At 37.4% G+C, this 27,796-nt stretch overlaps 1 long non-coding RNA gene across 3 annotated transcripts in view; it reads left to right on the top strand.

Annotated features, from left to right (window-relative positions):
* The window catches only part of LOC310897674, a 59,119-nt gene that overhangs the window by 7,659 nt on the left and 23,664 nt on the right, over nt 1–27,796 (top strand). For 2 of the 3 annotated variants that reach the window (XR_014582474.1, XR_014582475.1), the window contains exon 3: nt 5,449–5,587. This is a non-coding gene — a long non-coding RNA (uncharacterized lncRNA). Of the gene's footprint in view, nt 1–5,380; nt 5,588–27,796 lie in introns of all 3 variants that reach the window. The other variant, XR_014582473.1, reaches the window with a different exon arrangement.

The raw sequence follows: 27,796 nt of genomic DNA on the forward strand, positions 1-27,796 counted from the left end.
GAGAGCACAGAGGGTGGCCGTGTCACCCAGGAGCTTTTGTAAACATAGCTATACTGACTGAGGGCATGACGAGTTCACCCCACCAAACTGACATCATGCTGTTACCAAAGATGAACACAGGTGAACAGAGTTATGACAAAACATCTATTTGGTTGTTATCTTAGTTTAAATCAAAGTCATAAAAGGACAGAAAAGCTCTTGCTGGCTTTGGTTTGGTGCTGGGAATGGAGCCTGGATTCTTCAGATGCAGTTGTGCTTGCAGGGCCTTGATTTCTGAAACTGCAACTTTTGATCTCTAAATATCTACAGAGATTTCAAACAAAGTCCTGCATCAGGACAGAAGCTGTAATGGTAAAAGTAAGCACCAGTTTCAGAACTGCAGCCTGAACTTCTCTCCCTTCTTCCACCCAAATGGCAGCTGCCTAGTCTTGAAACAATAAATGTGTGTGTTTTGTTTTGTTTTCAGTCCATGTTTCTCCAGTGTCTAGAGTTCCCCCTTTTTTACGTGACCAGACTGCATATAGTGCACATACGACCATGACATAGCTAAGCAGTTCAGTGCCTAGATTGGGTTGATGTCCTGTAAGGATCTATCAGAAGGAGAGATCTTCTCAGAGAATCCGTAAGACACAGCAGAGATGTTGGACGGCTTTAAAAAACACAGTTATGACAACTGCTTTCCATTGAGGACACAACTAGAGGGGAAACAGCTCTCCTTTTCAGAAACTAGCCTACTAGTTAGACATTTGCCAAGGAAGTGAGAGAACCCGAACCTCTGAGAGTTAACTGTAACCTACATTGTTCTAGAAAGACATCTTCAGTACTGTGCTACAAGTAATTTAAATTAATGAAGGGCACTTACTGCCTTCCCCCTTAATGTCACAGTCCAAAAAAGACATCAAAAGTCTTTGGGATGAAGGGAGAGAGGAAGAATGCCTACAAGAGAGAACGGTAGCCAGGCCATTTGCTGGTCCTTTCTTCTATACATGGTTATTCTGTCAAAGATAAGACATCACTGAAGGAGAATGTTATAGACCATCCAGTCAAGCAGAAGAAATAGATGATGGCTTTGAGCAGGGGACTGGACTTTAAAGATAATAAAAAATCAGAGGCCTATTGAATTTTGTGAGGTACACAGGAGAGTTGGAAGGTAATTTTGGCCTTTGGTACCAATCTTACACCTAAATCCCACTAAATTTTATTTATTTATTTATTTATTTATTTATTTTGACTCTTTCTCTTGTCCTGAGACAGCTGAAAAGAAATAAGGAGCATTTGGATATTTTTAGAAGTACTTTGTCAATAACATGGAGAATATTTTGTCTGTGATTATTTTGGGGCTGTAGGGATTATCAATGCTACTTTTATGCTGAACCGAAGCTCATTATTGAGCAGGCCTTTGAGGCATTTTGTGAATCAGGGGTTCTGCTGCAGGTATTAATTTTCACTGAACCCTTCCTCTAAATATAGCACAGCCACAAAGCAGTTCTCTGCGCTCTGTATTAAACAATGTCTAAAATCCTGGTTCTCTCCGTAGTAACAGAGCTACCAGGAAACTCAGGGGACAACCATGTCAGACCTGTGAACAAGGAGCCAGCAGAAAATCTTATCCTGGGATTCAGCTGATGTTACCATGTCAGCCTGAATCACTGCAGGGAGGAGGGAATAGCAATGCTTTTCTATTTCTAAACACTCTCCTTTACATTAGTTTAGTTTATGCAGCATGCTATACTGCATAGTTTCATTTCGATCTATGCAGAGTTATACTGTTGGCATGTTACTTTTGCTATTCACTTAAAAATAGAGAATATAAAACAGGGAATGTAAGCTACAGCAAGGGTGACAGATGGAATTCTTCCTCTTATGTAAAAAATGCAATATAATGAATATTTATGCAATTGCTTTTTTACTGTGTAGCAATTCAATGAATGGATCTTTGTGCCTGCATCATAGCCCCTGTAGTCCTAAAACCTCATGGATTGTACATCAAATGGCACAGAAGATTCTAATTTCTTTTCATTATCAAATAGAAAAGAAGATGCACCTTCTTGCAGAAGGTGGGAAAAAAGTCCCATAGATATTTAATTAAAAATATTAAAAGTATATTTTTGTAGACAAAAATAAAAATAATTTAAAAAAGTAATAAAATCAAACAGTCTAGCACACAGCACACTTTAAACAGACATCCCGTTCTACCCTGAATCAGTTCTTTTCCAGCAGCAATCATCCAGAGAGCTGCAAGTCTTATTTTAAGCTTGTGCCTGCATCTTTTTATAGCTTTTTTTCTGTATTTACAAAACCTGTGAAAGAAAATGTAAAAATCATCTATTTAGCTAACTATAGCTAAATATGAGCTAACTGTAAGATTCACATTCTGGAATATAAAGGAAAAATGTTATATTATTTTGTAAACAGCCGACAGTCTTATTTTGTAAACGGCTGACAGAAATTACATGCAACAAAGTGTTTGATCAATTATTTTGAACAGTCTCATACTCACTTAGAACTTCAGTGAAAAAATCATTAAATACCTCTGATGAAAATATATGTTTTCTGAACAACTCATAAAATGTAAGAATAGTCAAGGAAAAAAGAAACCAAGGTATGAAGCCTTTATGCAAGGCATATTTTTGAACAACTCTGGAACACTACTGTAGTTAACAGCTATTGAAAATAAGGAAAATATGCTGGAGCGAATTTTCATGTCAGTCTAGTTACACAAACATCAATCCATTTGTTACTTGTGGATTATTTCAACATGAAAAAATTATATATTGTTCCCATAAAAAATGTCTTCAGGAGAAAGCAATTCCTAAATGACTGATCCAAAAGAAATTCAGTAATTCAGTAAGGAGAAGTTCATACTATGCCCTCTGGAATATTTAAGCATGGTTTGGGAGTAGTCTTAGAAAATCAGAGCTCCAAATACTTTGTGGGTAGAATTCTTCCTCCTAAACCTGCCTTGCACTGTCTGTGAACCCAGAAACCTAATGCCCAAGAGACTGTTTGAAAGCAAGCGTAGCATGTTCTTAATGAATGTTTAAATCATGAGACTCTGACTAAATGTGGGATAGTTCTTATAAATTCCACTTCCTGGCCAGTTTCTGTTTGTCAAGGTACTGCACATACACACTTATTTTAGAACGTACTGTTCACTGTTTTGTTAAGTCGTAATATAATTGCTAAGTAAATACATTCTTTCAGTACCCATAATGCAGGTCTATTGTTTTTAAATTCTGTGTTGCTTAATTTAAAAAACCAAGGTGATTTAATCTACTATCTTCTTCAACAACACAATGGACTTTGCCAATCATCATACTAAATTTGCTAAAGAGATAAGAGCTAAAATGAGCGTGCTTAGCTTTGCCATCTATCACGCAGTACCAGTGAGTGTCCTGCTTGGTATGCAACATAATTAAATGTTGTCCTTGAGGAGTTTATATATTGCTTATTTGCATTCTACAGTTATAATAGAAAAACTCCTGTACCTTGTAAGCTTGATCTCTATAGCTCTTTATCAACGGTGTATTACTGTATTTTCAAATAGCAGAGATGCATTTCAGAAGGTACAGAGCTTGTAAATATGCTTGCATTTACCCCCTAAAAATTGGGGTTCTCATAGTATCTACCTGAGGGTCCTAATGCTGGGAATGCTCTGTGGATCAGACAGCTCCACAGATGCAGCCCCCCCTTGCTTGTAAGCCTGTCTCATCAATGGTCTGAGCATCAGCAGCTGGACACGCGGGAGGGGGAAAGAGCTTGCCAAACTTGTCAATGTGCTCGGGGCCCTGACAAATAGGACAAATGGGAACTGCTGGGACTGTCATAAGGCATTGCAGCTCCTCTGTGGTTAGGAATGCCCCGAGTGATACCCACAGTGTTTCCACAGGAAAGTAGTGCAGGTATTACTAAAGTGTTGTGCTCTTCAGCCTCTCCTTGGTGTCAAGCTGTAAAGCCAGTGACAGCATGGAACTCTCTCACAAAGTTAAGAGTAATCATTTGCAAGCCCACACTTTACTGTTATTTTAGAAGATCATTGACTATTTGAGTCACTTTTCTGTCAGAAAATGAGAAGTTTGTCAGAAAATCATGCAGTGCCTTTCACTGTTTTTTTTGCAAGAACAACCCATATGGCACTAATACAGTATGAAAATACTATTTACTTAAGGCATGATTTATGATTTTAAACCCTTCTTTATACTTTGTTGACAATGAGGTCTACGTATATTTTGTATGCAAGCAGATTAGTAGATTTATATAATTTACCCTAGTTCCATATAACAGTAATTTGTTGATTAAAATCACGGAAAGAAAGAAAGAAAAAAAAAAAAGAGAGAGAGAGAGAGAGAGAGAGGGAGAATTACACAATCGTTACATTATTGAAAGCTTTAAGTAAAATTACTGTTATAGGTAATTATGTAGAAACACTGTGAAATGTTCAAGTTCCCAGAAAATAAATAAATAAAAGAAGCAAGAAAATGAATATGAAGACATGACTTGGTGTTGTTATAGAACTTCTGAATGCTCTGGGTGAACACAGAATGAGCATAAATAGCAGAGAAGATATATGAAGACCCTTCCATTGAAATGCCCTATTCAATATCCTGTTTTCAGTTTCCTCAGAATTTGGCCTTTTTACAAAGGTGCTGGCTGAACATCACCCTCTCTTATTGAAGAGTTTGTCTAATAAACCATTAAATAACAGCAAGAACATGAGATTAAAGAAAAAAAGACCTGCATTTTTTTTCCTCTACACAGAGATGTTCTTCCTCTTTTGTACTTCTCAATGAAGAAGATAGAGGTTTTTAAGAAATTCATATCTTTTTAAGTGCTTCTGGGATATTTAGGGCAATCTTTCTGTTAAATTATGTCCAAGTTACTCAGCAGATACCCTGGTCAATAGACTGGAAGCTAGCTCCTGTCACACCTGTGTCAAGCCAGCATGAAAAACAGCATTAACTAAGTGGTGAAGCAGTCTGCATGGACACATTTTCAAGCTGTTTAATCTGTTGGACATGCTTAGTAAATATTCACAAAAATCCCTCCAATATTTCCCCCCCTAATAAGGAGAAAAAGTAAAAGGAGTTTCTGGAACTACACCAATTCTTCCAATTAAAATACTCACTTATCTGTCTTTTCTTGGTAATGTGTTTACAAACTCTGAACAAAAATGAAAATAAAGAAGTATAAATTACTTCTGCTGTCTGATCCAAGCGTGTAGAAAAGCTGCAGGTGAAGCTACAAGCAATTCACGAGAGGGTCAGAACTGATTTTTCAGGTACTTAGCAGGGGAGGATGTGTTGCCACCACACTTTACACTGCTTAGGAAAAGAGAAGTGTCTCTGTGTCCTTTACTCATTCACTGCTTGGTCTTTCTCAGATGTGTTCTCTGATGCTGGAATATCAGGATCTATTTGCCCACATCTCCTGCCTTTTTCCTGTGAACAGGCAGAAGAGGACTGTCAAGAAGATCTCTGCTCTTCTCCTTTGGAGTGCTGGCAGCAAAGGAAGACAATTGGGCTGCAGAACTACAGAGCTGAATATGCTTGTTGCCTCCTTCACCACCAGGAACAAAATAGAAGCAGAGGTATAATTTATTAGCAGCAATGTGTTTTGGCTAGGTTGTAAAACTACAAACTAACCTTCCTCAACTTTCAGGAATGCCCAGAATTAAAGCCCATATGGCATCTACTTTATCAGATTCTTTTTATGTGAAGATTCACTTCAAGTGACTGCTTATCTCAGCCACCCATATGTGTAGTGTGGTGGCCCAGACTTTTACACAAGATCATGATCATAAAATTTACCGAGTTCTATATGATAGACCCCAGTTGTTCAGCAGAAATTCCTTCAAACTGAATGAAAAATAACATGCAGGACCCATACTGTGGGCCTGCTGGCTGATGGCATTCACCCACGTTGTGTTTTTTCTACAAGATGTCAACACAGTGCTGCCATCACTCAGAAGGGCATGCTTCACTTTAAAGCCTCAGCCCCCCAGACTGGAGATGAGCTAAGCATAGCCCTGGCCAGTGTCAGTCTAACAGTAGCTTATATTGTATGTCAAATTTCCTGCCTCTGAAATATTGTCTTGCTTTTAAGGTTGCATGTTTACAAAAGCAGATGTTCCTTCAAAATGTTAAGAAAATCTGTCATGTTTTTTGAGTTAAAGGTTGCAGAGTTGCTCTGATCTGAAATCTTAACATTTGCTTCTTTTTTTATCATTATTTTTTCTTTACTGCCTCAATGCCTTCTTCCTAACAGACTTATTCTAATTTAAATATTCTGGGATCTTTAGACTAGCCACATTTTCAATATAAATTCCTCACTATGATCACTTATTCTGGTGAATTATGTTAAGTCCCAATTCTGTGAGAACTAAATAAATGATAATTTCACTTACGAGCTTAATGGAGGATTACTGTGGACTTTGCTGTAAACAGTATTACTCCCTCTACAATAGAATGGTTTCAAAGAGTTTTATTTCATGGGAAAATTGGGATTTCATGTGGCACATGTAGCTTTTGTTAGGTTTTTTGAAAAGAGAAAAAAGCTCACAAACTAAATCTTACTTTTCACCTACCAACAGTAGTTTTTTTTTGTTGTTGTTGTTTTGTTTTGTTTTGTTTTGTTTTGTTTTGTTTTGTTTTGTTTTGTTCAGGGACGATAGGTATATGTTCTGTAGGTATCTCTTTTTCAGGTGTATTGGCAGTACTGAGAAACAGATGAAAGCATCTGGATAGGACAGGAAATGTCAGATCATACTCTGGGACTCTCATTGATTTAGTGACAATATCTTTATGACTGAGATTATGTAAAACAGATTTTTCTTAGGCCACATGAAGTAAAGTCATTTCTAATGTCTTCTTTGGAAGAGGAATATTGTTATTACAAGAAAGTGTCTGTACACCATTTTAAAGAATAACAAGCTTTACTTTAAGATTGGACCAGTTATTTTTTTCTAATGGTTTGTCCTAGTTTGGACATAATTAATTCAATGAATACCTAAAGGTGCATGTTAAATCCAAGCTCTCATTTGATCATTATAATGCTCACTTCTCCTTTCATATCTGTATTTCTATCTATACTACTAGACCCAGCTAAATTCATAAGGGCTCCTTCAGGTTGGAGGGTTTACACTTTATCTAGTTTAAAAAGGCTTGATGATAAACCTCAAACATATAAAAATAATTGACAACCATAAAATCAAGGGGATTTATAGAACCGTCAAGGTAAATTGATCATTAATTGGATTTTTTTCTAAAATACAAGTGCTATCTGAATGCAATTAATAGACATATGTCATATGAAAAGGTATATTAATGCAATTAAAATCTAATGAATTACAATTCAGTTTCATTAAAATCTAATTACTCATCTAGATTTATATAACTGGGACCTGAAATTAATGATGGAGGTTTGTGTCTGTGATATGTGTTTGCTACCCTCAGTCAGAGCTACTTCATTCCCAATAGCTAGGCAGACAGGATTTGCATATTTTTTTTTAAAGAGATTCATCTGCCTCTGAGTCCATGGGAAATATTGCTATGCCTTCTTTCCATTTATAATGATATTTTCCAGAGATAATCTGCATTTTTCAGTGTGGGTGATGTGTTCTCATTAGCAGCCAGAGTTCCTTCATGCATTAATTTTTCCCCTTTTTCAGAGTGCAAATTCAGTATTTTCCCCATTCCTTATGCCACGTATCTTTCTATGAATCCTTTTAAAGCTATGAATGGACTTTTAGAAGTGCTTAGGCAGTAGTAGTTCTCATGGGTATGCTTTCAGAGCTGCTGGATACAAAACACTTCCAAGTTATTTCATCTAGATTCTTAACAAGGAAGAGAAGTCACCAGAAAGATTCATCAGAGGTTACAATAGTTTGCGTTCTAACAGCCTAGCCAGCGGCAATGATGTTCATTTGCCAGAAACTATGGAAGAGTGTATCTTCTATTACAAGATGTTTGTAATTAAGATCTGTTTGTCCTTTATGTAAAAGAACTTTCCTGATTTCCTTCAGTTCAGTGGAAAATTTAAAGAAGACCTCTTTGAACATCTCTATCAGTTTTACCAAAATCGGTTCATATGAAGAAATGCTTATACAGGAAAGTTATAGCTTTTTCCCAGTAAGAGAAGTACCAAGTCATTTCTCATTAAACAACTGTCCATGTTGGCTTAGTCTCTTCTTTGATGTCAGATGTACGTTTTCCAATGATTTAGGACTGCCTGGAAGAAATCTGTACAATATTACGCAACTCTGCTTTGAGCTGTCCCTGCATAGATGGGAGAAAAGATAATCTTGATGAGATTAAATCCTTTTAGTTTCACAGGTTAGTCCACAAGCACAGGAAGTTTATGAAGGCAGATAAAACCAGTGTAAGGTTTTGCTGTTTCTGTCACCTCCACATCCAATAGTATCCATAAACAGCCACTGTCATTAGCATTTTAAGTGTGCCTAGCTATAATACTTCTTTTCTCACAGCACAAAAACTAGACTGGACAAAGCATCGATAAGAATACAATACACAATATTTCTGCTTACATGTGGAGGCAGACTACACATTCAGTTTCTTCCATCTCTAATATTCATCAATCAAATTTTACTTAAATGTATCAGTTGATACATTAGGAACCCAGTATCTTACCCTACCTTGCTAGTTTTGTACACATTATGCTATACATTTCATACACAGTGCAGGTAGTACAGATTAAGATAGGATGTGAATTTAAAACAAGAGAAAGCCTTATCTCTTAATGTACTTCCAGAGTGGCCTTCAAAGTAGAGTTTTAAAATGGAAAGAAAGTATTAAAAACATAGTTTGAGCTGAACATCACTAGTTAAAAGCAGGACAGTTTCACTTGACCATGATGCTAAAGAAAAACTTTGTGCTGTATAATTTGTTCTTAAGATTCATATTCTTTCATGTCACAGCATTTTCCCCAAGATTTCTCATGGCAGTTTTCCATAAAATTGAAAGGTAATCAGTAGATCAGGTTCTTCTGATATCTGTCATGTGACACAAGTGCACTTCAACTTTTCAAGAATTAGTATTCTTATCGCTAAAACCAAATAACAATATTCTGTGTTATTCTCTTTGCATACCTCCAGAGGAGAACCTACGACACAAATGCTAAGAGTAATTATTAGCCCAGTTGTGGGCTGGTTATGTTTTGAGTCCCTTTGACCTACCTAAACTTTAATGCAACTATAATACAATTCATTCTTTAGAGAAAGTTAATTTCAAAATAACAGCATTCAGGAGAGAGAATCTGTTGAAATAATTCCCTCAACTACAACAAGCCAAAAGAACCTCTGATCAGTCCTTTAAGGTGCATCTTCCATGGGGAAGGACAGGGAGTGCAGGGGAACCTAGCTGACATTGACTGGTTTTGCTTTAAACACTTCAAAAACACCATCATAGCCTGAACCAGCAACTGATTGTAGAGGAAACAACTTTTTTTTTTTTTAATCTTTTAATTGCAAATTCTTGGGGGTTAATTATAATTAATTAAATTATTTCATTTATTACTATTACAATTGAATGTTTAATTATCTTGGTAGATAGTATTTAATTATTCTTTTTCTTAACCCCCTTTTTCCTGTCAGTCATTATCACCAAGAAAGCTGGCAAATAGGGGACAATGATCAACCTCTATATGGGGTGAGATGACAACTGTCAGAGAGTCTGTTACTCAGGCAGAATTACCGAGTTCTCAGGAATGGAAGCATGTGCTTTCCTTCCCAGTGAAAGGGCTGTTTTGGGAAGTGGTGACACTAAATGCCATGTCACTAGAGAATAATCTCTTCTGACAGGCGATAATCAAAACCCATTGGCAAGCAGCAAGAAGGATGTTTAAATGACTTCTGACTTGGAGAATAAAGCTTCTCATGACTAATTTATTTCCAGAGAAAGAGTTGCACAGGGACTCAAAAGCAAACATCCCACAAATCCTGTGTGAGTTTCAGGTAGAAACAGAGTTCTGTTAAGTCTATGAAACTACCATGTAGACAGATTTAGAAGCATATTAAAATAAGAAAATAGAAGGGCTTAGCAATAAAGAGCTAGTCAGTCAAGATAAGAAAGTCTTCATTATCCTTATCTTATGTCTTAAAGTAATATTCTTTGCATTAAACATTTCATAGTGAATTATGTAACAGTTACCAACATTTTAGAAATGTTCAGAAAGCCCTAGTATATGAGAAATTTGGTAGATGGATTTCCAATTCCTACATGCATCCAGAAAGAACAAACTTCCAGCTCACGTTCTGCATGAAAATGCCCTTGATTAAAAGTGCAGTCATAATTGTATATAGATCAAAGTGTTAATCATCTTGGCTGACAGCACCCGTGATGCAAAGCACTAATGTTCTACCCACTATTCTCTTTGAAAAATGACCCCTCCAACTGTGAAACACAGACATGCCTTGTATTGACTGTTTTAATATGTTTGGAGGTTCATAAAGCTGGGCTTCTATCTTGCAAGTATTTTTGGCAGATGTCTGTCAATCAGTACCTTTCATTAAGCCAGCAGGCTCTATAAGAAACATTTAATCTCTGAGCAGTTCAGTCCTAGGGAAGATGTGCTCGAGTACAGGTCCTTGTAGAGGTCCTTGTAACAAAGGCCCTTGTAAAAGAGCTCACAGCCCGAAGCTCTAATTCTGTAATGATCTGTCTGTCCAAAGATCCCTGAACCAGTGAAGAATTTATTATGTTGGCTTCTCCCCATACGGAGGTGTCTGGAAAATGGGAAGCAGTGATAAATCAAGAAATGCAGGATGTAGAGCAAGCATCAGTGAATGAAAAAAATAGGAACATAATTTTACACATTTAAAGTGAAAAAAAAAAAAAAGACTAACTGGTCATAGATATGTTCATGTTCAAAGTGACACGCTTAGTGGATGAGGGAAAGGCTGTGGATGTGGTCTACCTTGACTTCAGTAAGGCTTTTGATAACATTTCCCACAACATTCTCCTCAAGAAACTGGCTGCTCAAGCCTTGGACTGGCGTACGCTTTGTTGGGTTAAAACTGGCTGGATAGCTGGGCCCAAAGAGTTGTGGTGAATGGAGTCAAATCCAGTTGGAGGCCAGTCACTAGTGGAGTCCCCCAGGGCTCAGTACTGGGGCCAGTCCTCTTCAATATCTTTATTGATGACCTGGATGAGGGGATCGAGTGCACCCTCAGTAAGTTTGAAGATGACACCAAGTTAGGTGCATGTGTCGATCTGCTCGAGGGTAGGAAGGCTCTGCAGGAGGATCTGGATAGGCTGGACCGATGGGCTGAGGCCAACTGTATGAAGTTCAACAAGGCCAAGTGCCAGGTCCTGCACTTGAGGCACAACAACCCCAAGCAGAGCTACAGGCTGGGTTATGAGTGGTTGGAAAGCTGCCTGGCAGAGAAGGACCTGGGAGTACTGGTAGATAGTCAGCTGAATATGAGCCAGCAGTGTGCTCAGGTGGCCAAGAAGGCCAACAGCAGCCTGGCTTGTATAAGAAGCAGTGTGGACAGCAGGTCTAGGGAAGTGATTGTCCCCCTGTACTCGGCTCTGGGGAGGCTGCACCTCGAGTTCTGTGTTCTGTTTTGGGCCCCTCACTACAGGAAGGACATGGAGGTGCTCGAGTGAGTCCAGAGAAGGGCACCAAAGCTGGTGCGGGGTCTGGAGAACAAGTCTTACTAGGAGCAGCTGAGGGAGCTGGGATTGTTCAGCCTGGAGAACAGGAGGCTCAGGGGCAACCTTATTGCTCTCTATAGGTACCTTAAAGGAGGCTGTAGTAAGGTGGGGGTTGGTCTATTCTCCCACATGCCTGGTGACAGGATGAGGGGGAATGGGCTGAAGTTGTGCCAGGGGAGGTTTAGGTTGGATGTTAGGAAGAACTTCTTTACTGAAAGGGTTGTTAGGCACTGGAGTGGACTGCCCAGGGAGGTGGTTGAGTCACCATCCCTGGAGGTCTTTAAGAGGCATTTAGATGTTGAACTTAGTGATATGGTTTAGTGGAGGACTTGTTAGTGTTAGGTCAGGGGTTGGACTAGGTGATCTTGGAGGTCTCTTCCAACCTAGATGATTCTGTGATTCTATGTAAGTGAGAGAGTCAATGATAAACTGGCAGGCATACTGGTAGAGTACTGTATTTTTCAGTACTCTGTTCCTTCAGGAACTGGATATCTAAACAAAAGGCACAGCAGTAAATCAGGCATCAGCAAAGCTCAGAGGTTCTGGAAGACACTGCCAAGACGAGGCCTGTGGGCCTTGTTGGCTTGAATACTTGTTACAGGCATTTAATGACAAAAAGTTTAAAGGTGGTTCCAGAGCAAGGGACAAGCTAGAAGAAAATAAAAACATGTAAAAATCAGAAGGTTTATTTTGACAATGTGAAGATTGCAATATTCATGATCCATTTATCAGGATAATGAATGGCTGTATTGGGTCATAGGTTTGTTAAGTGTATATGAACATTGACATGATTTAATAATAAGCAAAAAAGGAGCAAACAATACTGCTACAGCCACAATTCTCTGAATATATGAGACTGGATTGTATTAAAGTAATGATATCTTTTATTAGACCAGCTGACAGAGGTAGGAAAAAATGAACAAACGAACAAACAAAAAAACATACAAAAAATGCTCCATATTGGAAGCAGGAGTAGAAAAATCACAAATTAGTTGCAGAGTAGGAATGAGCATTTCCTGTTAAGCTTCTTATACGCTAATTAATAAGACCAAATTCTGATAAGCACATATGGGAGCAGGAACTTTGCAAGAGAATAGGAATTACTTCAGGATCAGAGCAGAAGGAAGAATTTTTATTTATTTTATTGAAAAAAAAACCACAATATCTCTGTGGATATATGGATGATGGATCCATGACTTTAAGTATATGGTAGAGTAATACATTTTAGTTCCCAGGCTTGTCTTGTGAAAGTATTTTATAAGTCTCCTTTGAGTATCAGGACTGAATAGCCAAAAATGAGGTAGCTGCTCTGTGAAAAAGTTTTTCCCAGTGGTAGCTGTATATTTATGTTCTGCATCGATTGCATATGTGAATTCATTTTAGTGCACAGTGGGGATGTTGTTTTATCTAAATAATTTCAAAGAAGACATTTTGTGCACTAGATGAAATTCTGCAATATACATGCTAGATGTTGATGATTCTATTGTGAGAGAAAACACTGATCTATGTTACTATGCATTATCATATAGAATAACTGAAGATCAATACTTGAATCTAGAACACCAGTTTCCCCCCAGAGCCATGATTTGCAGATAATCCAGTTTATCTGATCTGCAAAGAACACTCACAAAACCCTCTTAATCAGTCTAAATATGATGTTCACCAAGAAAAGTATTATTCTCATGAAATAAATCACACCTGAATATTGCTGTGACTTCCTGCAGTGCAAACAAAACAAAATAAAACAACAGAACCCACTGATCATACCCTTCTGCACAGCCAGTTTCAATGTATATTGTGTTTTAAAATGGAATACACGAGGTTTGAGCTTTTCCCCTACTGATATCAATATAATCAAACCATTACAACCTGTTCCAAAAGATAACCCACCCTGAACCCTTTTTGCCAGTCTCACTACTCTCTTGAGCTTTCAAGTACTCTTCTACAGATTATCATTTTTTTCATCAAAAGCAAGCTTTTCATAAACCTGCATACAGCACACAAATGAAAAAGCTCTTAACACTGCTCCACAGGCATTGCAATACGTCTCACCAAAGCCAAGATACATCCCTCTAGTCTGATAACCTTGACTTCAAGTTATTCTTCTTTTCTCTACTATTCTCCTTCCATACTAACAGCCCCCCCATTTACCCTTTCCCCAAATGCCCCATTTTTGTTCATTCTTATTTGCTATACATATGACTATTCTTAATACTCCTACCTTTGTCAGTAGTCCCATTAAACTAGCATCTTCCTTGCGTTTTCTATACTGCTCATGTTAGTGTTTTTTTCACAACATAACATTAAAAAAAAAAAAAGGATCAGAAAATTGTTGTGTAGATCTGGCTATAGACTTAGCAGATCAGTGAGGTTAAGGTGAGACAAATTTGGGTTTATAGTACTTTGCTACTTGCAAAGTCACCAGAAAAAAAAAAAATATATATATATATATATATATTGTCTTGTATTATCTAACATCCTTTTGATCCAACGTTTCAATGATCTTTTACCATGCAATGCTTTACCTTTATTCTCACATAACACTTGATAAAACATAGCTCCTGATAGAATGAACCCTTCTCAGTATAACCATTTTAACTTGAATGTTGTGGAACTCATTTTACCTTGTAGTGAAATAAGGTGAAGAAAATATTATTTTTTAGCTTCATTTCCTGAGAAACATTAAGAGGATTATGAAAAGCCTTCTTCTTACATCATCAGCATGAAGAGAAAAATATAACAGGGTTTTACTAGAATTGAAAGTAAACAATCTAGGAGAACAAAATCAGAGAAGGAGACTGTTCAGAACACAAGAACCACAAGGATGGACATTTCCCTAGTTGTTAATGCAAGACACAGAAGACATGAAATAGGTAGGCACTTAGGGACAACTTTATTAAACAACACAGACTAGATTTTCTCAACATGAACTATCCCATACAAATCACCTTTCTCTGGTAACATCTTCTATCTTGAATTACATGATATTACTCGATCTCAAAACCTCAGTGCCTAACATCCTCCCATCGCATAGGATGGAGAAAAAAACTTGGTATTACACTAGATATGATAGTCTGCTTCTTAAGTATTTGTTTTTACAGACTAGGAGTTTACAGTCTGCTGCTCTGTCCTGGCAGAGTGGCCCCCCTTTCCCACTTTCAGGAAGAGGCAGTACACCTTGAAATTTATTACTTGATAATGTGGAAGGAAAAGGTACAGGAGTCATACCTTGGAACGGTGAAATATTTTCTTTTCTCTGCTAGTCTATGCAAATATTTCCTATTTTGGAGGCTGATGTTGGGGGAAATTTTCAGAAGCACAATATAGTAAAGTAAAATTTGGATGTTGCTACAACTTGTAGTTAACAGGCTAGTAGAAATGTGTTTTCTAGACAGTGACATTTTATTGTTCCAGTAACACAGTTTATCTCCCAATAGGCATAAAAATAATATAGTGAGTATACTGCAATTGTTGTGCTGTTACATAAGCCCTTGCAGAAGTTGTGATTGAGATATCTCTATATCAAGGGTAGCCACGACCCTTAGAGAGCAAGATGGAAACTGTTTGCTCAAAGTGATGAACTCCTCTCTGCCTTCTCCCTGACATAAAAAAGCAAAATGATGTATTTTAGAAAAGCATTGAATTAAACTACTTCTTGTTTGTAAGTGGATAAATACAATAAGTGACACAAAAATAACAAGCTGTAATATTTTTTATGTTGAAATCTGTTCTTCTTCTGTAGCTCTCAGTTTTGCTAGACTGCAAAATCAAGAGTCACAGCTTCAGTTTGCACTCTGATTACTAAAAACAGAACATTTACAGTATTAATTTACTTTCCTCATCCCAGTGTTTTTGGGATTTTAAATCAAGAGGGTTCTTTGACATTTTCTTGCACATGTCCATCAGAAGCCATAACTTGAAAGTGATTGAGACATTCATCATTTCTGAGTGTTCTGGCTTTGTAATAAAAACAATTCAATATATAAAATTCCTGGAATAGCTAGGGATAACATTTAGTTTTTCAGCCATCATAATCTTGTTTAGGCAAACCAAAATGCTGATTTCTGGGAAGCATATTGTCAAGTATCATTATGTTGCACCTTGATAGAAGACTGACCAATACTCCAAATGAGAAAAAGCAGGATCTTGTCATCAAAACAAATATAGGATTTCTGTTGGGAAGCAGCTCTAGAATCTCACCACTCTGGTTGCTAGGAATAAATATATATATTATTTTCAATTCAAGTATATGGTTTATGCAGATCTGGCTTATACATATTGCCTCCTATCTTAAATAACCATTTCTCCTTTAGCCATGATACCCTCCCAATATATCTGAAGAAAGCAATAAATTCTGTGTGGATTTGTCCTATTCTCAGACTTTGATTCAAGGCTAAAGAAGCCACATTCTTTTAGTCTTGTTTGTCTGAGAATCATAGAATCACAGAATGGTTTGGATTGGAAGGGACCTTAAAGATCATTTTGTTCCAAACCCCATGTCATGGGCAGGGACACCTTCCATTAGATCAGGTTACCCCAAGCCCCATTCAACTCGAATGCTTCAGGGATGGGGCATCCACAACTTCTCTGAGCAGCCTGTTCCACTTCCTCACCACCCTCATACTAAAGAATTTCTTCCTAATATCTAATCTATATCTACCCTCTTTTAGTTTAAAACTATTACCCCATTATCCCTCCTTGATAAAGAGCCCCTCTCCTGCTTTCTTGTAGGCCCTCTTTAGGCCACTGTAAGGTCAGTGTAAGGTCTCCATGGAGGTTTCTCTTCTCCAGGCTGAACAGCCCCAACTCTCTAAGTCTGTCTTCACAGCAGAGGTGCTCCAGCCCTCTCATTATATTTGTGGCCCTCTTCTGGACTCATTCCAACAGGTCCATGTCCTTCTCATGTTGGGGGTCCGGAGCTGAATGCAGTACTCTAAGTGGGATCTCACAAGAGCAGATTAGAAGGGAAAAATCGCCTCTTTTGACCTGCTAGCTGCACTTCTTTTGATACATCAAAAGAGAATGTGTGTCTTGAAGTTTGTCCTCATAGTCTTTGCCTCCTCCAATTCTATCTTTCATGCACATAATTTACCAGATCAAGCTTTCTACTACATTACATTAATTATGCTCCCTTCTTTCTCTCTATTAAAAATCAATCTCAGAATACATGTGCAGTTAAAACACAAAACTAATATTCTGTGAACTTTTCCAAGAATTAATCTTTGTTAAGTTAAATGTTCAATGGTAGAAAAGTGAATTGTTCTGAACAGGCAAATGTCACAAATCCTGGCCTCATCAAAGACCACCAAGCATGAACTCATCTCTGCATCCATTTGCACATAATTCTGGATAGTGACATGTGGTAAAGCATGAAGTAAGTAAGACTCTGGGGGCAGGATCATTGCCTTATTGAAGGATTTGCAAATTCTTGGCAGTTGTTGAAAACACTGACCCGTTGGAGAGCAGTATTTTTAGGGGATAAAGAAACCTGATTACATTCTTTTATACTAGATTACAGTTAAGTTTATCCTGCTGAAGGAATCACTCCATATTCTACATGGAATGTTCAAGCCTTGGTGTATTTGGCTATCCAATATCATATGGTTCAAAGGATTTGTTTTTGTATGTTAATTTACTGACTACAAATTTGTTTTTACTTAGTCATCAGACCTTGAATTCTACAACATTTTGGCCTTCTAAGCTACAAAAATTCATTAGAACTGTACCAGCAATAAAATGGAGATGGAGACTGAGCTAATAACTATCTGTATGAAAGTATCATAGTATCTAAGTCTGTGTTCCTAACATGCCTGTAAATTTTATCTGTTGGATTTTTAAATGAAAATTATTTCTTAAGTGAGAGCTAATGGAAGAAATTGTTTATTTCTTCCCTTTTTTGAAGTAGAAGTGAAGACTTGGTAATAGTATATTATGATACATTGTAAACAGTTTTTGAAACTGCAGCTGACATGCACATTCTTTCCTCCTTCACAATCTGTTCTCCCTTTCCACTTTTATCCATTAAAAAGGTCAGCTAAGTAATTTAGTGTATGAGCTGAGACAATAAATGGCACCATTAGAGGTAGCAAAATTTGTATGAGACCAGTTTATCTGTCTACTATATGTTTATGCAATGACCTTTCCACACAAGTGGTTTAAAAAGACGTTCTCCAAAAGGCAAATTGGATCTCACAGTATCATTTTCATTTGTAGATCTGTTACCACTGCTCTTATTCCCAAGATGCTGGCAGATTATTTTTATCTACTTTACAATACCTGCATTTTTTATTTCAGTCTTGAATTTTAAATATCACATTTGTGGGACTAAACAGTGAAGATGCAGATAGTTTACATCTGGCCAGATGATAATGGAAGGTGTGTGTAATTCATACAACTTCAGTAACTCCAGGTGCCAGTGTAGGATCTGAGAGCTGCCCAGATGAACAGTCTTGTTCCAGTTCTGGACATAGCCAAAAAAAATCAAATGAAGATGAAACACTGTAGATCCAATAACACTAGAAATGCTACAGAATGTTTGTAATAGGAAGAAGAGGCTGTTGGATAGTTTTATGTCAAAGACACAAGACAACAATGACAATGGCAAAAAAAAAGTTTTAGAAAGTCACTGAGAGACTCCAAGTGGATTGATAACAAATGAGGTAGAAAGTGTGACCTGTCAGAAGAAAACAAGTTTTTGAGAGGACAAGGGTCTTGCAAAATGATGGTTAAATGTAATATACTACATGAAGATGCACAAATGTGAAATGTTTCTTCAGTGAGGAAGATGAACAACAGGTCCTTCACATCAGGAAAACAGATTCTTCTTGTAGAGTTACATTATTATTGAAGTTATTAGCATTTGTATAATAAAACACGTAAAAGTAAGTGTGGAAGTAGGAAGGATGATCCAGATTCTAAACATTCTAAAAGACTAAAAGCTCTGAATTAGTTGCATTCACCAAAAATAATATTTGCTTATCCCAGCTGCTTTTGCCAGCTGCTTATCCCGGCTATTAACAAGTCACAGCAAAATCAGATGTCTGTGAGGTAACATGGAAGCTGATAAATGGAAGGTTCAACCATGAACTACATCCATCACAAACTGAAGGTCAACTTTGAAGGAGTACTTCATATTATCTCTACTAAATAAGGAAAATTTACTGTATATCCAGGATAAACTTGCCATAGATTATCTACTGCCAAAAAAAAAAAAAAGTTGAAAAGAGCTGATTTACAGATAGGAGGTGACATTAAAGTGAAAAAAAGTGAAAAGTGCAGATATGTTCTGATATTCTCTACCTTCAGGACTCAATCAATGCTCAATAAATTTTCCTGTCAAAGGATTAATTAAATTCATCATCTAGTACTGAAAAGATGATAACGTTATTTTGTCAAGACTTAATTTCTACAGGCACTAATGGAAAAATTCATCCACCAAAGCATGTGATGTTTGTTGAGAAGTTAATAACAATCAGCAGGAAGTTTGTTTGAATACTAAAGCAGATAGGACATAGGACGTAGTTTATTCACTAACTTAGGAGAATGATACAGCCTTGTGCCTTGAGAAGCAGGACTCATGTTTCATTTACTCCTATGTGTATACAAACCTGTCTTAGGACAATGTGGACCAGCCTGAGGAGACATTAAGTGCAGGGGGACCATTACATCATGTGGATGAAACCCAGTGGTCACATTGCATTCATTGGACCACAGCCTGAAACACCATTAGTTAATTTTATGAAGATTAAACAGAGAATGAGTATCATACTGTAATTTTTGCCAAACCAGTTTCCAATGTCACAGAAAGGCTTGTAATGCTTGTGACATAGATACAAGAAGATAGAAAGGAAGATGACATCATAACTATAGTCCAAGAATCATAGAAGGAGAACCTATTACAGATCTTTCCTTACTTCCATACAGAATAATCCAAACAGGATTAAATTTTATATTCTCATCTGTTATGATGTCTTAGAAAAGATCACATAGGCTACCCACCTACTGTCAGTATCCCTGCACCAAAGATGTCTCTTGTTTATCTCAATATGAACCAAAGTCTTTTTGAAGTTACTCAATACAATTTGTATATTTGACATTAAGACTTGTTCTCTAGAACAAGTGAGCAGTTTATGAGGAGTGGCTGAGGAAGATGGGAGATTGGAGAAAAGAAGGCACAAGGAGTCCTTACTGTACTTTAAAATCACCTTAAAGGAGGTTGTAGTGAGGTGGGAATTGGGCTTTTCTCCCAGGCACCAAGTGATAAGATGAGGGGAAATGGCCTCAAGTTGCTCCAGGAGATGTTTAGGTTGGACATGAAGAGAAATTTCTTTACTGAAAAGGTTGTGCAGCATTGGAATAAGCTGCCCAGGGAAGTGGTTGAAGTATTCATCAACCTAAAGACCTGAAGGTCTTCAAGAAATGTGTACATGTATAACTTAGTAGAAGGGTTTAGTGGTGGACTTGTCAGTACTAGGTTGGACTAAGTGATCTTAGAGGTCTTTTCCAACCGGAATGATTCTACGATTCTATGATTCTATAACATAGGCAAAGATGAAATGAATATCTTGAGAGCTCTAGAATGTCTCCACACATTATTCTCAGAAAGAATAACTTTTGCAAGATCTGCAATTTTCTGTCAGCTATATGTAAATAATTCTGAGATGTCGCTTTTTGAAAGCTATGCTAATAATCTTGCTGAACAATCTAATAAGGGATAGTGGCTAGAGGTATCAACACTGTAGTTAGGCTTCATAATGGCATACTTGAAGCACATCTCCAGGTGAATATGGGAAGTATTTCTTCCTTGGTTACATGGCATTTACATAGTCGATGTGGCCCACTTAGAATAGGCATCAGCATCATCAGCTGTGACGGCATCTGCTAAATACATGTCAATGTTATCATTTATTATTATTTATTTGCATGAATCATGCATGCATTGATGTAATTTTATTTTATTTTTTAACTATGAACTACTTATAAGAGAAAGTATTCCACTTTCGTTGCTTTGGTACCATGCTGGTATTAGTATAATATTCCGAGAAAAAGACTGATGACAGATTTGCATCCCACTACTCTCTTGGCTCTTGTATATGATAAGCTAAACTAAGCATATTATTGATAATCTGGTGATAATTTAGTAATTCCTTTATACATGCCCTTCAGTTTCTGAAATAAAGGTGTGTCTCAGCTTAACTGGGACATTCAAGCTGTTTGGAAGAATTTCACTGTTTCTGCTGGAATACAGAAATTGAGAAATAATTAAATATTGATGCTCAGATTCTAGAATTCATAAGTATATCCATTTTCCAGCTATGGACTTCTAGATAGTACCATGTTGCAACATGGTATGGGAGATATAATTATGTTTATATCAAACAAAAGAGAAAAATGTTTTTTTTATTATTATTATTATTTTTAATTCAGGTATGTATATCATATGTATATCAAATGTTGAAACCTTGCTTGAAATGTTTTAGAATCACTGGAAAATGTTAAAAGTAAACATTCATAACAGAGCTATCAGTAGAGTGTATGTATGCTTATTTTTACAATCTATTAGCCAGAAATATGGAAATAGTCCCTTCTGTACCCTTCTACCTCACAACAGTTCTTGATCTGTCTTAATGGCATTCATAAATACTAAAGTTAAATAATGACAGGAAAAATGGCTGCTTATATCTTCTGTATAGAGAGGGCAAAACTATAAAAGGACTTTCTTAACTTTTTAGGCTCCGTTGTGTTTCTAACGTGTATGCCCAGTATATATTACTGATTATATGCCCATTGACTTTTGGCCTTCAATAATGTGTCTCCAGTCAAGCAAATTTTGACAAACTTTTGGGCATATGTTACCACATTAGTAAGGCTGAGAAAATGAAATATCCATTTGTTCTTTTTTTGGTTGCGACAGTGTTTAGTTTTTAATATCATATTAAATAGTATAAAAATAAAAATCATAAATGATAAATGGTCGCCTATATATATTGCTACCACTGTGAAGCCCAAAGTGAGACAGAAAAACAATGCATCACTGGTGGATTTTTACGTAGAATGTGGACATTAAGGATTAAACTACTTGCATTAAACAAAACTGCACAGGCTGTGGACAGATTCAGTCAGGGAAGAAGGATGAGACAGAGAGCATCTGCAACAGAAGTAATAAAAGAAAAGCTGAGCAAGGGAAAGCTTTGACTTGGAAACACTCTCTCTTTTAATTAATACGAGAATCAAATATCAATCCCTTTTCACTGCAATGCTATAGCATATCAACTTTAGGAGAGTTGTTTGAACTCTAGGGAAAAAAGGTACCAAGTAATCAATACAAAATACTTTTTTTTTTTAATACTATGTGAAATGGAAACACCTGGCTCTTCATTCTAGTATCGTACATCGATCTAGTGACACAAAGGAATGAGGATACAGGCAGCCAGCCTAAAACGGGAAACGTGTCCGTAGTTTCTAAAAGCTCAGATGCAGCTGACATTATTGCACTGATGACTGGACTTGCCTTATATACTGAAGGCAACTAATTCCAGCCAACATTAAAGCCATAAGTACAGGTGACCTGAGCAGAGATTCCAGAGAACTAGAAGAAAGGGAATGTTATCTGAAATGACTGCAACCACAAAAAAAAAAAAAAAAAGGAAAAATTACAAAGGTTAAAAAAGAACCCATACTTTTACATATTTTTTCCTGATTTTCATTACAGAATTACAGAATGGGTTGGAAGGGACCTACGGAGGTCATCTTATCCACCCCTCTTCAAACAGGGCAACCTAGAGCCAGTTGCCCATGTCCAGATGGCTTTTGAACATCTCCGAGGAAGGAGGCTCCACAACCTCTCTAGATAGCCTGCTCAGCCATCCTCACAGTGGAAAATAGTTTATTGATATTCAGAAGGAATCTTGTGTTTCCTTTTGTACCTATTGCATCTTGTCCTGTCACTGGGCATAACTAAAAAGGGCCTGTTTCCATCTCCTCTGAATCCTCCCTTCAAGTATTTGTACACATGGATGAGATCCCCTCATCTTTCTCTTCCACAGGCTGAGCAGTCCCAGCTGTCTCAGCTTTTCCGTATAGTAGATGTGCTCCAGTCTCTTAGTAGTCTTTGTAGCCCTATATTGGACAGTCTCCAGTCATGAGAGACTCAGTCTCTGACCAGGTTTCTTTTGTACTGGGGAGTCCAGAACTGGAATCCAGCACTGGTGGAACCCAGCACTCCAGGTGTGGCCTCACCAGTACTGGCTAGAAAAAAAAAATAATCTTTTATTAAAGTATTAAAATCATTTTACAGTGACCTTTACAGCAAACAAATTTTCAACCAATAACACAATGTATATGGTCTAATCATGTATATAAATGAATACGCGTTTTATCGTGATCTTTTTTTTTTATCTGCTATTTTATCAGTGTCAAGTCATAGGGGCCTGTCATCTTATATTTGATTAATTCACTGATATTCTCTTCTCTTATTATACTTGAATTTAAAGCAATATACTTGTTTATTCAAATCACGGAGATGTGATATTTTAGAACCATTACCTCCCACATGGAAGATGGTAGCAATAGTGAATAGACCCATGGATTTTATGAAATATTTGTTTCTTTTCCCTGGCCTGTGTAAGGGCAAAAATACGGTCAGATCTATTTATATATTTATTTATTTTTAGTTTCCGAAGTTTCAATTTTTAAGATACTTGCATCAATAGCAAAGTATATTTCTTGGATATTAGAGCTCTGTTGCTCTTTTTATTTTTAATAAAGTGCATTCATCAGTACTTTTGCATTCCTCTTCAATAACAGAATTTTGTTTTAATTTTAATACAGTTTTACTTTCTTGCTGAAGTGTATAGTTCATATAAAATGCAAACTTTTGATCTGAGTATACTTAACAAAATCAATAGCAGGATTCTTCAAGACATAGAATGCCTTCACAGCATTTCTTTTGCTGTCTTGATGACAATACAGTATGCAACAACAGGTTTCCCAGCCTTTGGGTTCTGTGGCTTTAATAATACCATCCAGCTAGTAAGACAGACCTTTGAAATTGTTCATGCATCAGAAAAAAAGTGCATAGTTTGATAAATAAATAAACTTTGGGGTTGCTGTTTTCCTTGATGTGCAAAGTTCACAGATGTTCATTTCAAACAGAGAACTGGCATCGTGATTAAAGCACGCCATAGGCTATATTATTTGGCTAGGAGTAGAAATGCAGGTGAATGGTATCACACAAAGATGTAGATATTGAACAAATAAGCTAGCTCTGAGTTCCATGGAAGGCTGATATTGTGTGTGTGTGTTAGGGATTTTAGACAGATCTGAACTGGAAAATATTAGTTGATACTCTCAATATGCTCCCACTACTGTCTCAGTAAAACTCTCTCTGGCTGACTCAGAAGTGCTGTAAACCAATACTGTAGGAAGTCATACCTACAGGTACATAGTACTGCAAATTCTTTGCAGACTGAACTTTAAAGAAAAACAAAGGATCTTGCTTTACAAGAGCAAATGAAAGGAAGAACTTTAGTTTTTTATTCCACAGCCTCCGTGGATGGGTTATGGATCCCAGAGATCCACAGGAGGGCAGAATTTTTGAGACAGTGACTGTTAAATGTCAAGTTTTGCACAAGAAACTAGAGTGGAGAACTGAGTGGATATTAACGTGTTCTGAAATATTTTCATTTAGAGTAAGTATATTTTTTATAAAATTTAATTGTTGGCCATGGTCCATATGTTTCCCTAAAACCAAAATACCTTCTAGACATCAAAAAAATGTATCCATTATATGCAAAGAACATGTAAGAAAGTCAGCTTCATTAGCTAACAAAGGTCTTAAAATCTCTCTTAGAAGGTGATATTTGTGGATAAATGTTATGTCAGGGATCGCTCTTCACTTCAAGATAAAAGAAAGCTAAGTTAAATATGCATAAATATATTATGAGGTACCTATGTTTACCTGAACTTGATCCAATAACCATGTATTTGCCACCTGGATGGGGCTGTTTTAATGTGATCATGATACTTTACAGAACCAACGTATCAATTTTGCTGGTAATATAACACCAGCATTACTGACTACCTGGCTTTAATAGTCTAAGCTTTGGTCAGCAAGACGGGGTACCATCACTGCAAAGAAACTAAAGTACCACCTGTTTTCGAAACTGGATCTTACCGTAGGTATCTCACCTAAACTGCAGCTAAGGCTCAGATACTCACAGATGTTTATACACATAAGGTAGGAGCAAGTCTGCTTGATTCAGGCACTTATCTTGAATTCCACTGTATTTGTGTGTCCTGTAAGTGTGTCCTTTTTCCTCTTCTATATCATCTGGATCTCCCCTCTGATGAGCCCACTTATTCCAGGGTACTGTCTACAGAAGCTAGCAGACCTGGGGCTTTGAAGGCTTGTCCAATTTACTGATTTCTAAGGTGTTTTACTGCATCAATGTCATTGCAATTTGAACATAAAACCTATTGGTGGCACTTCAACTCTGGCTTCATTCCAGCTTTCTCTTTTCTCTTTTTGAATCTCATAGCATCCATGGGATTTTTAATGTGAAAATCAAATCTCAAGAGAGTTTAGTATTAACTTTGTATTGGCTGATGCTGGATGTTATTATGTTGGACAACCCAGGGAAAACTACTTGTCATACAATCCACACATAAAAGACTCCTTTTAGAAATCACTATTATATGTGTTTTTCTATCTCAAGTATTATATGCAAGATTTACCTGTGATACCAGAATGCCAGTGAATTAGTATGGAAATAAGGCCACTGTGGTGTTTCCATACTGCATATGGTCACTTCTCATTTAAGCAGAAACAGAAACATCACATGTGACTATCTGACTGCTTTGTCAGACACTCTCTAAAACCATTTGAAGTCTGACAAGGCATGAAAACTGTCAAAGTATTGTTTGTGTTTACTCTTAAACTAGAAGTGATTTAAAGCAGTTTCATACTTAGAAGCAGTTATCTAGATGGCAGCTCAGAAAGTTCTTTGAAAATAGATGTATTTATTAAGATCAGACCCTTTTGAATCTCTGCACTTCAGCCATATCAGTCAAGATTTAGATGGCCCATATTTACTGCACTCTTTGAGATACAGCATAGAGAGATTTTACATCCTGCTGTTCACTTTTCTTTAAAACACAAAATGTTATAGCTCTTGGCCTTCTTTCTGATGTTATTTGGCTTCTAGGGCTGTCTTGCATCCACCTAGCTGATCCTTTCAGAACTCTGTTTCCATCAGAGTGAATGGAAGTAACCTTTTCTGTAATTGACTTTTCTTGGAAAAGAGAGACCCATTTCTCAGTAATGCTCAAGTATATCTCAGATAACAAATGAACTTATGATTCTCCCCATAACACATAGCACCCTCTTTTAAGAAAAGCAAAAAATAACAATGCAGGAAAAATAATTAGAAATATAATTGCTTCTAAGCATTTCTTTTTCCATGAAAACCTCTCTTACTATTATTTTCTATTGGACATATCTAATCTAATTGTCAGCTGTCACCAAGTAATTGAATACCCTTGATTTTGAACTGTTACAGAGCGAGTGATACATGTCTGTTCTTGTTATTTTGGGTTTCAGAAAGAGAAAGATGGCTTATATCTAATTGTTCTAGGTGATTTGACATTCAGACTTGCTTTGCTTGGCAGCTATATATATGAGCATATATATATATACACACACACACAAATACAAAGAAATCAATAATCATAGAATCATAAAATGCCATGAGCTACAAGGGACTTACAAGGATCACCAGGTCCAACTCCTGGCTCCACACAGGACCACCCGAAAATCAAACCATGGGTCTGAGAGCATTGTCCAAATGCTTCTTGAATACCATTAGGCTTGGTGCTGTAAGCACTGTCCTGGGGAACTTGTTCCAGTGCCTGACCACCCTCTGGGTGCAGAACCTTTTCCTATCACCCAGCCTGACCCTCCCCTGTCCCAGCTCCATGCCATTCCCTCAGGTCCTGTCACTGCCACCAAAGAGCAGAGATCAGGGCCTGCCCCTCTGCTCCCCTGTGAGGGAGCTGCAAGCCACCATGAGGCCTCCCCTCAGTCTCTTCTCTGGGCTGAACAAATCAAGTGACTTCAGCTGCTCCTTATACATCTTGTCCCCTAGACTCTTCACCATCTTTTTAACACTCCTTTAGATGCTCTCTAGTAGTTTTATGCCTTTCTTATATTGTAGTACCCAAAACTGAACACAGCATTTGAGGTGAGGCCATACCAGTGCAGAGCAGAGCAGGACAACCCCTTCTCTCAACCAGCTGTCAGTGCTGTGCCTGATGCACCCAGGGTACAGTTGGCCCTTTTGCCCATCAGGACACACTCTTGACTCATATTCAATTTGCCATCAACCAAAACCCACAGATTCTTTTCTGTGAGGCAACTCTCCAGCCACTCATCCCCCATCCTGTACATATACCCAAGGCTGCCCCATCACAGCTGCAGAATCTGGCACTTACACGGCTGGTGATTGCCCAGCCCTCTAATTTGTAAAGATCTCTCTGCAAGGCCTCTCCACCCTTGAAGGAGTCAACAGATCCTCCTAATTTAGTGTCATTTGCAGACTTAGTGTACCTTCAAGTCATCGAAGTCATTTACGAAAACATTAAACAGAACTGACCCTAAAAGGAGCCCTGGGGAACCCCAGTAATGACTGGCCACCAGCCTGATGTAACCCCATTTACTAGAACCCTTTGAACACGATCCATCAGCCAGTTGTTCACCCATCACATCATGTTTTTGTCCATCTGTGTGCTGGACATTTTATTCAGAAGGATACTGTGAGAAACAGTATTGAAAGCTTTGCTCAAATTCGTTAAGATTACATCAACTGGCTTCTCTTGGTCAGCTAGGTGGGTAACCTTGTCATAAAAGGAAGTTTGTTAAACAGGACATTTCCCTCAAGAACCTGTGTTGGCTGTGATCAATGACTGCATTGTCTTTCAGGTGTTTTTCAATACCTCCCAGAATGATCTCCATAATTTTACCAGGCACTGAAGTGAGACTGACAGGCCTGTAATTACCAGGGTCTTCTTTCTAGCACTTCTTGAAAATTGAAACAATATTTGCCAGCTTCCAGTTGACTGGGACCTCT

Source organism: Anser anser (assembly GCF_964211835.1).
Source record: "Anser anser genome assembly, chromosome: 3".
In the NCBI taxonomy this organism is placed as follows: Eukaryota; Metazoa; Chordata; class Aves; order Anseriformes; family Anatidae; genus Anser; species Anser anser.